Source organism: Eubalaena glacialis, chromosome 3 (assembly GCF_028564815.1).
Source record: "Eubalaena glacialis isolate mEubGla1 chromosome 3, mEubGla1.1.hap2.+ XY, whole genome shotgun sequence".
Taxonomy (NCBI): Eukaryota; Metazoa; Chordata; class Mammalia; order Artiodactyla; family Balaenidae; genus Eubalaena; species Eubalaena glacialis.
The window spans coordinates 27,391,472-27,406,324 of NC_083718.1; the positions used below are offsets into that span (position 1 = coordinate 27,391,472).

A 14,853-nucleotide genomic window follows, 5' to 3' on the forward strand; every position below is an offset into this window, starting at 1 on the left:
TCTACAGGCTGATAGCCTGAACTGTACCTAGGAGCCTAAGTGTAATACACATCATTAAGACTAATATGTACAAAATTAATATTGTTCCCTTAAGCAACAAAGGACTTACCAATAGATAATGTTCTTAGACATGCAATACGCCATATATCATGAATACAAACTATATTTTATTTTGATGATAACTATTCTATTTTTTGTCGTAGCCATCAAATAACAATTAAGTGATTAACCATCATTCCCTTTGCTGTGGAATTAGGGAAGAAGAGAGCTGATCCTTTCCCTTGGAGAAAGGGTAAGAAATAAAAGATATGAAATGCTCATTTTTCTTTTTTTTTTAAATTTTATTTATTTGGCTGTGTCAGGTCTTTAGCTGTGGCGCACAGGCTCTAGAGCACGTGGGCTTAGTTGCCCCGCGACATGTGGGATCCCAGTTCCCCGACCAGGGCTCAAACCCATGTCCCCTGCACTGGAAGGCAGATTCTTAACCACTGGACCACCAGGGAAGTCCCTCATTTTTCTTTTTGATCAACTCTGTGTCAAAGCCTTTAAGTTAAGGGAAAAAACAAATGAAAAAAATACTTAGGGAAACTTATTTCCCCATCCATAAAAAGGAGGTAATAATAACTATCTCAGAATGTGAGAATTTGATGAGATGATGTACATGAAAATTGTTTTGCAAGCTATAAGGTGCTGAGATGTGAATTAACTATATTTGTGATTTTGTTTATCAAACATTGATATAATACTTAATACAAGCCTACCATTGTTTTAAGTGCTTTGCAAATATTAGTTTATCTAATGCTCATAAAACCTCTATGAGGGAATTCCCTGGAGAGCCAGTGGTTAGGGCTCCGCGCTTCCGTTGCAGGAGGCACGGGTTCGATCCCTGGTCAGGGAACTAAGATCCCCGCATGCTGCATGGCGCAGCCAAAGAAAGAAAGAAAGACAACTTTATAAGTGTCTCTTCTTATTCTCATTTCATCGATGAGGAAACTGGGAGCTCCCTGGTAGCTTAGTGGTTAGGATTCTGGGCTTTCACTCCTGTGGCCCGGGTTCAATCCCTGGTCGGGGAGAGATCCTGCAAGCTGTGAGGCTAAAAAAAAAAAAAGATGAGGAAACAGGCATGGAAAGGTTAAGAAATTTGCTTCCCCGCATAAAGCTAGTAAGAAAGGGAAAAGGGTTCTACCTCTAGCAGCCTGGCTCAATTCTGTGCCCTGAACCACTCTGCTATATTGCATCTATTAGGAATATTAGGATGGAAACTTTGCCCACATGTCAAAGGAATCAGGTAGGCGGAAGTCAAATGAGGTCTCTAGCTTCTAATCCAACTATTGTCATCTCTCTACTTCTTTCCATTTTGTTTGTTATCGAAAGCCAGGGTCTATGCAAGACTTTGCTCCTGGTGGTAACACTGACATTAGACCTTGAAAACCAGATTATTATTTATTACTCTGATTAAACTCATACTTTCGATGTTCCCTTCTCTTTATAATGTTTCCTTTCATTATACAGTATCTTCTTATCTACTTCCTTACATTACAAAAAGACTGACATTTATTCAGTGGAAAACTATGGAGGAAACCAGAAAACATGACCATCATGCAAATTTCAGATTATGTACAAACAATGTGTGATTCCTTTTTGAAGTGAAATATGTAATATTTACTCTCAAGGATGCTCAAAAGATTTTTTAATGGGTAGGGGGTTCTCAGGATTCTAGAGTACAGAGCCCAATCTACCTTCTGCTAAGCTGTCCTTATCCCAGTAATGTGTCTTCTACCCCAGAGTCAAGTGTAACTCTTTCCCAGGACTTGGACTTTGTTGAAGGTATAAAATAGCAAAATTTGTTTGGACATGTGGGAATGAGAGCTAGAGATGAACAGTTGAAAATAGTTGGTAAAACAAGGATAAAGAAACTGAGAAAGCTGTGTTGATTCTGGCAACAAAAAGTCAGGAAGGGATGGCTGTTAACATGAAGGCTATGAAGGAAAGCGAAAAGAGAAGAAAGGGTAAGAGTGAAGGAGCCTCTATGATAATATGAGATTCTGTTGGTGGAAGCATTTGGTCATGGGAAAAACCCTAAACAAACACTATGTTACTGTCAACGTCCTATTTTTGAATTAGGAAACATTAATTGAGCACATATTAAGTGCTGCTAGCTGCTTGGGATACAAAGATAAATATGACCAGTCTATCTAGTGAAAACATGTTTTACATACAAAGGGTGGCTGGTTTGAATTTTGAGTGTATTTCACAGACTATTAAATAAGTCCAAGAGTGCACCTTTATGTCACCCGTAGCAGGCACTGTATGAATATTTATCGAATTGAAATATTAGAGATGGATAGGACCTGCTTCAAAATTCTTAACTACTGATGCATTCATTCAACAAAATGTTTTATTGTGGTTAAATATGCATAACATAAAATTTACCAGTTGACCGTTTTTAAGTGTTCAGTGACATTAAAAACAATTCACAGTGTTGTACAACCATCACCCCCATCCATCCCCAGAAGTTTTTCATCATCTCAAATATAAACCCTGTACCCATTAAACAATAACTCCCCATCCCCCCATTCAACAGATTTTTATGTATTCCTTCATTCAAAAAATATTTATTGAGCACCTAGAATTCAGCCCGATTCTCCTCATTGTGGGAGGTCTGTGTTACAGAATGAACAGGACAGATGTGTTCTACACTCCCGCAGATACAATCTAGGGAAGGAGACTAGCAGGACAGTAACGACAGGTGGGGGGCTAACATCGCTCCCCACTCGGCGGACCCTTTGCATTGGCAGTGCTCCTTTGAGGTAGGTCTGTATTACAAACAAGTGTTAGGACAAGGGAGGTGCGACCGCCATGGGGGATAAAGCTCAGTCTGGAGGATAGAACTTGGTCAGGGCATCAGGATTACGTTGAGACCTGAAACTTGAGTTGGGGGTTAGCCAGGCCAAGAGTTTTCCCAGCACAGGGAAGGACACCGAGGCTGGCCCTGGGAACAGATGGGTCCCGCCAGGCCGATGAAGTACGGAGAAACCCGAAGTAAGACTGCAGAGGCGGCAGGAGCCACCTCCTGGAGGGCCCGGGAGGGTTCCCCGCTCTATCTCCAGGGCAGCCGTAAGCCGTTCAAGTGCTTTAAGCCGTGCCTTAAAAAGATTCACCATTCTTGTGAATTGTTAATGAGTGATTCACTTCCCTGCAGCTCTTTTTTATTATGCTGATGGCAAGTACTGCTAACTTTGAACACCTGTGATAGAAAACCCACTAGTATTTACATTGTAAAATCTTTCTGTACTTGCGTTTGAAAGTTCCTGTTCTGGGAATTCACATTTAAGTAAACGCTATAACCTGACTCAAGGTCTGATGAAAGATAAAACTAGAAATTAGTTTCATTTTGCACCCCAACACACCACCCCTAGGTTGGGAAAAAGTCATATCACCTTTCAGATACACACAAAGTGTGAGCCTAAAACAGAACTGGCCGCCGTCTCTCAACTTGGGGATTTGTGTCAATTCCCTCAGTTCCTCCTGGACAAATGTAAATTAAGATTCTGTTTACAAAGTGCTTAATTAGCTTGCCTAGGCAAAATGATCAATCGTAATTTGAGAGTGAATTTGCTTCAAACTCATCTGTCGTAGGACTGCTGGCCTGCTCTACTATTTAGGTAATAAAGGCCAGGTTCAGAATTTCAGTTTCTGGAGGGGAAAACGTGGATAAGGTAAGCGCCTCTGAGGTGAAACTCCATTCTGCACTGTTAGATTGTGCAGCTCTCAGCCGACAGTGCCTCAATATCCATCCCAGGTGGATGGCGAGCTCATTCATCACCACTGGATGGGCAGTCAGTGACTTTGTCTTCACATTTTAAAGCACTGCACTCTTTTTTTTTAGTGCCTTATCAGTTTTAATATTTTATTTTTTTACAATAATAACAATGCTTCCGCAGAAGTAAGGTGAATAAGGCACCTGGTTATCTTTTTCCTTTAGCAAGAATGGTGCTTGTGAACTTTGCACAGATAAGCATCCAAGAGTCAAGAATCTCTCTGGACAATTTGTTTAAATATGACTTTACTCCAGGAGAAAGATGAACTGAGCGTGGTCTCAACGCCCAATCAGAAGAGGGGTAGCTTATTAACCCAGCCAATACCATGATCTTATTCCTAGAGCTATCAAACTTAAATCGTAAAGACTCAAGAAACATTATGTTATTACCACTCAGTTTCAGATTGAGATAGGTAGATAAAAACTTCCCCCTTCTTTTTTTCCCAAAAGTCTATGTTTCATAAGTAAGTAATAATTACATGTATACCATACATTGACATTTTATAGTTTAGTATTTTCGTGTACTCTCAGGGGTAGATAGGACATTATCATTTTATTTTATTTTTAATTGAAGTATAGTTGATTTACAATGTTGTGTTAATTTCTGCTATACAGCAAAGTGACTCAGTTAATACACATACATACATTCTTTTTTATATTCTTTTCCATTATGATTTATCACAGGATACTGAATATAGTTCCCTGTGCTATACATTAGGACCTTGTTGTTTATCCATTCTAAATGTAATAGTTTGCATCTACCAACCCCAAACTCCCAGTCCCTCCCTCCCTTCCCCCCCGCCTTGGCGATCACAAGTCTGTTCTCTATGTCTATGAGTCTGTTTCTGTATTGTAGATAGGTTCATTTGTGCCATATTTTAGATTCCACATATAAGTGATATCATATGGTATTTGTGTTTCTCTTTCTGACTTACTTCACTTAGTATGATAATCTCTAGTTCCATCCATGTTGCTGCAAATGGCATTATTTCATTCTTTTTATGGCTGAGTAGTATTCCATTGTATAAATGTACCACATCTTTATCCATTCCTCCATCGATGGACATTTAGGTTGTTTCCATGTTTTGGCTATTGTGAATAGTGCTGCTATGAACATAGGGGTGCATGTATCTTTTTGAATTATAGGTTTGTCTAGGTATACTCCCAGGAGCGGGATTGCTGGATCATATGGTAATTCTATTTTTAGTTTTCTGAGGAACTTCCATACTGTTTTCCATAGTAGCTGTACCAATTTATATTCCCAGCAACAGTGTAGAAGCGTTCCCTTTTCTCCACACCCTCTCCAGCATTTGTTATTTGTAGACTTTTTAATGATGGCCATTCTGACTGGTGTGAGGTGGTACCTCACTGTGGTTTTGATTTGCATTTCTCTAATAATTAGTGATGTTGGGCATCTTTTCATGTGTCTACTGGCCATCTGTAAGGACATTATCATTTTATAGGTTAAGAGACTGAAGTTGAAAGAAGGAAGCAACTTTGCCTAAGGTACCTGGCTTGTGAGGGATATAGCCATTTGCTGAGCTATGCCTATCTACAAAGGCTCATTTATTCCACACGTCATGTGTCCTGAATGCTTACCTCTCAGGCTAATCTAAGAACATAAAATGAACTAGACATACAGCAGTGTCCCCTTGAGAAGGTCAGTCAGTAGGAGACAGACACAGAAACAGATCATCATAAAACCATGGGGCAAGAATAGCACTGGAGATTTTGGAAGCTCCGGGGAGGCATACCTAATACAATAAAAGGTGAGGGGGGTTGGTGCTGGCAATCAGGAAGATCTTCTTGGAGGAGGTGACACCTATACTGAATCTTAAACAGATTAGAATAAGCAAGTCCTAGCCTTATACAATCTCATTATCACTGTGAGGGTGAGATAATGATATAATATTTATATGTGTAATATATGATAAGTAATTAAGAAATGATGCGATGATGCAGCTAGACAGTGACTCAGGGAGATGACCCGTAGAAAATACAGCATCATTACTTTTTGCTAAGAAACAAAAAGTTGTAAAGACTCTCATACATACATTTTCTGTCTCTGTCTCTGTCTCTCCACGTGGTCCTGTAACTGGTCTACCTCTTGACAGTTAAGCTCTACCTATCAAGGCTGCCTGCTTTCCTCCCACACATCACCTCCCCTTGGATTACAAATTTCCTGTTGTGATCCTGTATTCTTCAGAACTCTCCTGGGTATTCAGTTTAACCCTGTTTCAGTGGTATAAATAAGTAGAGGGAATTGGAACAAGTTTCCAGGCCTGACATGTTGCTAAGGTTTTCTTTGGTTCTATGACTTAATTCATGTGTCTCTTAATCTGTTTGTGACCATTTTTGGAGTGAGTGGGATGAAAGGAACGGGTTAGAGGTTGAATGCTTTATGTATACTTGTCCCAAAAGCCCCCAAAGCTAGGCATTGCACAACTTCTCCCCCTTAGTAAAGACTGTGCCCCCTCCCACAAAATATTCCATCTCCATTCTAATGTCAGCACTGTTTAGAAAATTAACCCAATAGTTATATTTACCAAGACTGCATGGTCATGTCAGAGTCCAAATAAACATCACTGTCATTTAAGAAAACCCTCAGAATCTTAAGTGATCTTTCTTCACAGCTCCTTTACCCTTCTCAAGACTATACAAACCCATTTGACCTTGTCAGAGTGGCCTTCCTCCTTTCTCACTTGAAATAGCCTCCTACCTGGTCTTCTCGCCCATGCTCGCTTCAAGACCCTCTAGCCAGGGCTTACAAACAGATGGACAAAGATGTAGTTTTTTTTGGCCTGCATAGTGTTGGCCACCTCCAAAATTCAGGGGATGTCATAGAAAAATGAAGATTTCCCATGTCCCTTAAAAATGGGAAAACCTGGCAATCCTGAGTCCTGTTCCCACATGGTCATAGAGTCATAGGGACCCTTTAAATAGGGTCCTTAGCTCTAGTTCTCTGAAATCTTCATCACTCCCAAGGTGCCCCTGACCTGAGACCAAGTGACACTTATGTGTCTCATCATGACTGCAGTTTTTCTTACACCTGGATCTCTTCATTCATTTATATATCCTGCCTAGAACCTGTAGGCATGTGAGTTTTCTATACTCTTCTGCCTTACATGATCTTTCTAAAATTTGGACCCGATCATGCCACTTCTCAGGTTAAAATTCTTTAGTGCCCTCACTCCCCACCTCTTTATCAGTGGATGAAGCTCCAACTTCTAGCTTGGCTGGGTTCTTCTCAATCTGCCTCTTTGTTCCCTATAACCATTCCCTACCTTCACCCCTACCCTTGCTCATGCCCCCTTCCCCCAAACTTTATACTCTAGCCATACTGAATTCTAGCTATAGCAATGATTCTCACCTCTGTGCATTTGCAGAGGCTGTTCCTACTGCCTGGAGTGTCCTTCCTTCTCTCTCAACCTCCTCAATTTTGAAGAGTCAACCTTTTCAAGTGCCTTTTCTCCCAAGAAGCCCCCTAACCCATTTCCCAAAGTGAATACACACCACTATCGTAGCACTCTCATAATATACTACTCTTGTAATATAACTGTTGGCTGTCTCTTTCTCCTATACTATACACTATGAAATCTTGCTGGAATTAGAACATGTCAGTTGTGACTTTGAAACTCTATCACTGGTGTAGGAAAGAGTCTGGGCATGGAAGTCAGGCAGCCCTGAATTGATATCTCAGCTTTACCACTTACTAAACTTGACAAGTTCCTTAATCCCTCTGTTTCTCAGTTTCCATATCTATAAATTGAGACTAATAATTCCCACTTTATGAGATTACTATGAGGATTAGAGATATTTTGTATAAAATGCCTAGCACAGTGGCTGGTACATAGCAGGCACTCAATAACTGGCAGTTGATATCACAAATAAATGAATTAGGACAAAATACAGCAGCCTTAAAAGATAGCCCAACTAAAGTGTGCTTGGGGGCTTCCCTGGTGGCACAGTAGTTAAGAATCTGCCTGCTAATGCAGGGGACACAGGTTTGAGCCCTGGTCCGGGAAGATCCCACATGCTGGGGAGCAACTAAGCCCGTGCGCTACAACTACTGAGCTCGTGAGACACAACTACTGAGCCCATGTGCCACAACTACTGAAGCTTACGCGCCTATAGCCCGTGCTCTGCAGTAAGAGAAGGCACTGCAATGAGAAGCCCGTGCACCGCAACAAAGAGTAGCCCCCACTCACCACAACTAGAGAAAGCCCATGCACAGCAACAAAGACCCAGTCCAGCCAAAAATAAATAAATTAATTAAACAAATTAAAAAAAATAAAGTGTGCTTGGGTGGACCAAAGTGAAAGCAGTGAAAAGAAGGAAAGGTTTTACAGACACAGAGTATACACACAGTATCTAGGCAATTAAGACAGCGCAGAAGGTGCTTTTAGTTTGATTTTTCCCCTAAACACCTGACAGCTTTTTAAAAAATTGAGATATAACTGACATATAACATTATCTTAGTTTCAGATGTACAGCATAATGATTCGATATTAGTTTATATATTTGATATTTGTATGCAAAATTATCACCACAATAGGTCTAGCTAACATCCATCACCATGCGTAGTTAAAAAAAATCTTTTTTCTTGTCATGAGAACTTTTAAGATCTACTCTCTTAGCAACTTTCAAATATATAATACAGTATTATTAACTATAGTCACCATGCTATATATTACATCCCCAGGACTTATTTTCTTGACAGCTTTTTTTTTAAAAAAAGATTTATTTATCATTTATTTATTTATTTCATTTATTTTTGGCTGCATGGGGTCTTAGTTGCGGCACGTGGGATCCTCGTTGAGGCCCACAGGCTCTTCTCTAGTTGTGGCGCACAGGCTCCAGGGTGCATGGGCTCTGTAGTTGTGGTGCATGGGTTCCAGAGCGCATGGGCTCTGTATTCTGCAGCACTCGGGCTCTCTAGTTGAGGTGCGCAAGCTCAGTAGTTGTGGCATGCGGGCTTAGTTGCTCTGCGGCATATGGGATCCTAGTTCCCTGACCAGGGATCGAACCTGCGCCCCCTGCATTGTAAGGAAGATTCTTTACCACTGGACCACCAGGGAAGTCCCTTCTTGACAGCTTTTAATGAAAGACTTATTTAATTGTCATCTGGCAGAAGTCTGCAAATGATAGGCAGCTCTGTATATAGAATAGTGAATATGATATAAGATAATCTTAGCTAATTACTGCTTACTTGCAAATGTCATACAACTGACTTCTTGAAGGTGTATGTGAGGTTCTGGTTTGTTTTCGCATGTGTGAACGTTTGTGGGTGGGCAAGCATGTGTACAGACCTATACCATGGGAACGCTATAGACAGTGGCTCAGCGAATGGTCAACATGGCTGGATTCCCATGTAGCTGTACCAGTGTCCCATAGCATCCTGGTTATAGCTTGTATTTATGTCCAAACTGCAAGCTCCTGGAGGTCTGGGACCGTGTCATTCATATTTGTTTTCCCTGAACATAGTACACTACTTGGTACGTAGTAAGTGTTCAGTAAATATTTGTTAAGTAGATAAAAGGATGAATTGGGAGTTGACTCTGTGTGTATATATCTATAAATGTATGATACACACACACACACACACACACACACACACACACACACACTTTTACTCTAATTCCTGGGGCCAGCTTTCCATATAGTCTGGCTGTTGAGCCACATATAGACTAGGGTTGGTCCCTTGGTGTAAGTTGTACTTTCAAAGCAGTCTATAACAGCAGTGTCCCAAAGAACTTTCTGTGATGATGGAAACATTCTATTCTGCATTGTCCAGTATGAGACCAATGGCTACGAAACATTTGGAATGTGGTTATGTGACTGAGGGATTGAATTTTTAATTTTATTTAATTTTAATTAATTTTAATTTAAATAGCTACCTGTGGCAACTGTATTGGTTAACGCTGGTAAATAATCTCCTATGTGTCATCTCTATGTGCTTTTCCAGATCATAGTCAACTGATAGATTCTGGATGATACTTTTGCATGGTACTTATATCTGGAGTTGGAAGACTTTCTTAATAGTCTAATACCACCTTCTAAATAAAGTAAAAAAGTAGTTGTTGAGCATCTGGTGCTTGGCAATACCGCTGGAGTTATGGAGAATATGAAGTCCCTACCTTTGTGTTGCTACTATCTAACAAGGAAATGGATAAGGAAAGATGGAGCATTAAAATAGAGAAATAGACTACACAGCCTTGGGCCTGGCTCCTCTAAACATGAGTATGAAATCCGTTTTTAACACAATCCTGCTTCACTAGATGGAAGCAATTGTACAGTACACTATAAATGTAGAGGGGAGGACCTGGACATGTAATTAAATCTATGGGCCATAAAAAATCTGTTCAGTAGTTCTGAGAGTTTAGTTTAGGATCACTGACGAACCTTGGTGGTGTTCACTAATGGTGTCCACAATAATAATAGCTAAGTGGAAAGCCGAGCTTGCAAAGAAATTTACTTGTTATTTATTTAGTTATTTTGCTGGTGTTATGCCAAGAAGACTCTGCTGAATAAAATTTATTATTACAGCCTCTGCTTGATTTTTTGATAACTCTCTCTTACAATCAAGAGTCCTTTGGTTCAAGTCAGGGTTGCAGTATAGTTCACACATTTTTAGAGGATATTTTCATTTCGGATCCCCCATCTTGTTCCCCAGTGCAGTGCCAGGCTCTCGGTGAATGTTTTGGGGTTGTTTGTTTGTTTGTTTTTTGGCTGCACCGCACAGCTTGCAGGCTTGTGGGATCTTAGTTCCCCGACCAGGGATTGAACCCGGGCCCTTGGCAGTGAGAGCGTGGAGTCCTAACCACCGGATGGCCAGGGAATTCCCTCTCGGTGAATGTTGATGGAAGACACTGCACAGGTGCTGGAAAAGTCAAGTTCCTCTCCTTGCCCTCAAGGAACTTAGACTAACTTTGAGACAGATGATTATGTCCCAAGTAGAAGGTGAGAGCTTATGAGGTAATAATCCCTTTAGTCTTTCATCTCATTCTTGGCGGTTTGGCTCAGGATGGTCTAAATATTTTCTTCACCTTTTCTTATTAGGTACTGTGATACTGGCCAGCCACCAGTAACGTGTGATAGTGTGCACTTTCTATAAACTCCTCATTGCTCAACCTGCCTCGGTATAAGTTTTGGTAAATGTTAATTAGTCTTAACCTGGTAAATATTTTAGTTATCAGAAAAGCCCTGATATCTTACTATTAACTACATTATTCTAGTTTTCCTGCAGCTTTCTAATGGGCACATCTTATTCTACAGAAGCTATATAATTTATGTGAAGACAGAGATTCATAACATCAAAGACGAGATGATTCAAACAGTAACCATTTACTTATTTATTTATTGCCACAGAAATAAAGTTTATTGGAAAACCCATCAAGAAATTATTTTTCCTCTATGAAAATACTCAATATAAGAAATGGGATCTAGGAAGCAACATGACCAACAAAATACAGTCTGGGGAATTCCCTGGCGGTCCAGTGGTTATGACTTTACGCTCTCACTGCTGAGGGCCTGGGTTCCATCCCTGGTCGGGAAACTAAAATCCCACAAGCTGTGCAGCCAGAAAAAACAAACAAACAAACAAACAGTCTGAGGTCTTATAGATATCAATACTTTTGATAATAGATGACATTCACCTGCCCAAATGAACCAAATAGTTACTCAGCCAAATAACCATTAAAATTTCTTGATTTTCTTTCCATTAAGATGAAAGATAGGTTGTGCATATCTAGGCCATCTGGTCTGCCTCAATATCTGATAAACTACTGAGGCAAGTGAATGCTGAATAGATAGCTTCGGTGTTATCGCCAGGCACTGAGCGAGGCAGTCATCGGTCAGCGGCAGCTTGGGATGCAGGGCTCACAGCAGGGCTGAGTGAAGGTTGTGAGGTTGAGGGTCTCCAGGCCTAGGGTAGGCTGGGAGGAGTTGAGCACGAAGCAGGTGGGCACACAGGGCCGAGGAATGTGGCATACTGGGGGACAGCTGTCATAGCAGGTTGGCTCCAGTAACTAAACCGTGTGTGGGCAGATGCTGGGCAGGCAGACTCCACATCGGCAGCATTTTTCAGATGAGCAGATGGTGGTGGCAGGGCCGGTGTGGACACTGCGGCAGTAACCGGAAGCACAGCAAGCCATGGCGTTGGGACTCTGGTTTGCTTTTGGAGACACCATTTACTTTAAACATTTTAGCCTGTTGTGGTATCCAAGTCTAAAGTAAATGGGAGTATTTTGTACTATTTAAAATTCAAAAACTGTAATACACTAGTTCAAATTTCATGTCTACTAATTAATTATAAAATGCTTTGAGACTCTCATGCAAAGTTTTTAATGTAACAAGTAAAAACCTGAATATGAATAGCCAATATTTCAAAGTTCAACAGTGCTCCTCCATTGACAGTCTAGAGTCAGCAAAGAGGAAACTCATAGAAGGTTCTCCCTGAAGAGGCTCTACAAATCTTCTAGTCTGTTCTGCTTCATTTATAGAGGAGAAAACGAACATCCAGAGGAGACGGTGCAATTTGCCAAAGGTCACACAGCTGGTGACAGTGCCAGGCCTAGCAGTGAAGCCTGCACTCTCCTATCCAGACTTCATTTCACTTTTTCCCAGACTGACATCTCACCGTGAACAATTCATTGACAATTTACAAAATATATGTAGTTATAATTTCCTAAATAAGACTGAACAATCCAACTCTAGATTTTCTTAAGTTCATTAAATGGCTCGACATAGCTAATGAAGACTAATATATACTGAGCTCTTACGGTGCTTCCAGCCCTGTACTCAGAGTTTACATTATCTCGCTGAATTTTCCCAACAACCTCATGAGGCAGGTATCATTTTAGACATGAGTACTCTCAGGTATAGAGAGATAAATAGATTGTGCAAGATCACACAACCACTATGTGGTCTAGCTGGGCCTGCAACCCAGGTCTGTCTGATTTTTAACCTTGTACTTTTAACCAGAATTTGAAACACCGTCCCTTCTGATCATGCTTTCCTGTTAGTCTATATGAAAGTGTACTTTTAATACTTAATAATTTGGAGGTACTTGTGACTTCTCATATTTTCGTAAGAAGATGGGAAAATATATCTCAGTGTGTTTCACGCTACTTTTATTAAATTGGGATTGATTGTGTATACCAAAAAACAATGAATCAATGGAAGAGCATCTTGAGTCCATTGAGTTTAGCATTCTTGTCAGTTCATGTCACTTCACTGCTAACAACCCTTCAGTTTCTTCCTTCTCACTGGAGGCAAAAGCCAAAGTCCTTACAAAACCACTGGCAAGGCTGCTGGCAATCTGTATCTCCCCTCCTCTCCCTAACCTGCCTGATCTCCCTGTCTATCTTTCCCCTCAGGCCTACTTTTTGTTCCCTCCATCTCAAATGTTACCTGACTTCTTAGGCTTTCCTGACCACCCCATTTATAACTGAAAATCTCCCCCGGCTGCAGCACACCCTGCCCCTCTCCTGTTTTACATTTCCCTGCAGTACTTGTTACCGTCTCTATTTTATTTATTGGCTAACTCTAAGAGAATGAAGGCATAATTACATAGTTCACTGCTGTATTCCTAGTGCCTGTCTTAGAGAAGGTGCTAAAAAATATTTGCTGAGTGAATTATGTGACAAACTACAGATTCAGGTATGTGCCTTTGCTTCAACCTCAAAATGTTAGCTATATATTCTGAGCACTGTAACTCTCTAACGCCCTGTCATAGGTCTATTACCCATGGGTAATTCACTAATCATTTTTTGCTACTGAGAATTAATTTTCCCCCTTTTCCACTCTGTATTCTTGGTAGTCTCCAGGATTTCAAAAAGGGGGGATTTCAAGTTCGTTATAGGTCCCTCAGCAATTTAGAGAAAGTGATCTGTACTTTTACTGGTCTCCGTAGAACAGGACTATCATAACAGCATTAAAAGTATAAGAAGAAAAAACAATTATTAAAATGAAGTCACTATTTGTACTTTCAAGTGGTAAAATAAAATGTTGAATGGTAGATTTCAGCTGTTTGTAAAAAGGACAAACAGTTAAGATGATGGCTGTTTGAGCATTTACAAAAACTGTTTCTCAGTTAAATGTGGTCTAAGAAGGCCCACTGTGATGAAAGAACCCTGGGGTGGGGGGAGGACCTCAGCTTCCTGGGCCATAAAATGAGCAGACTGAAGATGATCTCCAGGTTACAAAGGTCTTGGAGGCAAAGCCATGGAATTTTCTCATGCCCATCTAAAGTTATATTTCATGTTTATAATTACAACTGATTTAAGAACAATTGTTATAAATCGGTATTTAGATATACATTTTTCATAGGCTTTTTCCAGTTAAATAGAAATTGTTTTCATATCACTAATACTTAAAATTGTAAATCATATCTAAGGACACATAAACTTAAATGACCATCATAATAACTATATTTAACTCTGATTCATTAGGGGACTAATTATCCAGTTTGTGAACATTTAAGCCCCCTGTAGTTCTCTTCCTATTTTGAACAAGGGCAAAGAATTTGAAAAGCTCAAATTCCAGTTTGTCACTTGTTTATAAGCTCCAAGGACATTACAACCAAGGGCTAAAATGAGTTTTTGGCACCATTAGGAAGTTCCTATTTTGGGTGCTATCCCTTCCACCTTCATTAACTTGAACTGAGAATTACTAGTACTATACATAATTCATTAATTTCAACTCAAATCATTTCGCAAATGTTAAACTTTCATCTTTATATATGACTGCATGGTAAAATACATGATTCTTAAAAGCTGTTGAAAAGAACTTTAAAAATAAAATTTATTAATCAGTTAAATCATACTAACCTATGGGAGAAAGTTCACATGCTTATTTTTCCAAAGTTCGAATTAAAATTGGGGCAGCATTATTGTGACAGCTAAAGCACCAAACAGTGGGTATAGCTGACCTCCTTAGTCAGAGATAGACTAGACTGGAACATTGGCAAGCCACTGTGCAGATTCTCTGGGGTTTAAGACGTTCACCTCTATCACATATTTAAATTCTGGCAC

At 40.1% G+C, this 14,853-nt stretch overlaps 1 pseudogene; it reads right to left on the reverse strand.

Annotated features, from left to right (window-relative positions):
* Nucleotides 1-11,673: 11,673 nt before the first annotated feature.
* Nucleotides 11,674-12,014, reverse strand: LOC133086938 (keratin-associated protein 3-3-like; annotated as a pseudogene).
* Between the last annotated feature and the right edge of the window lie 2,839 nt (nt 12,015-14,853).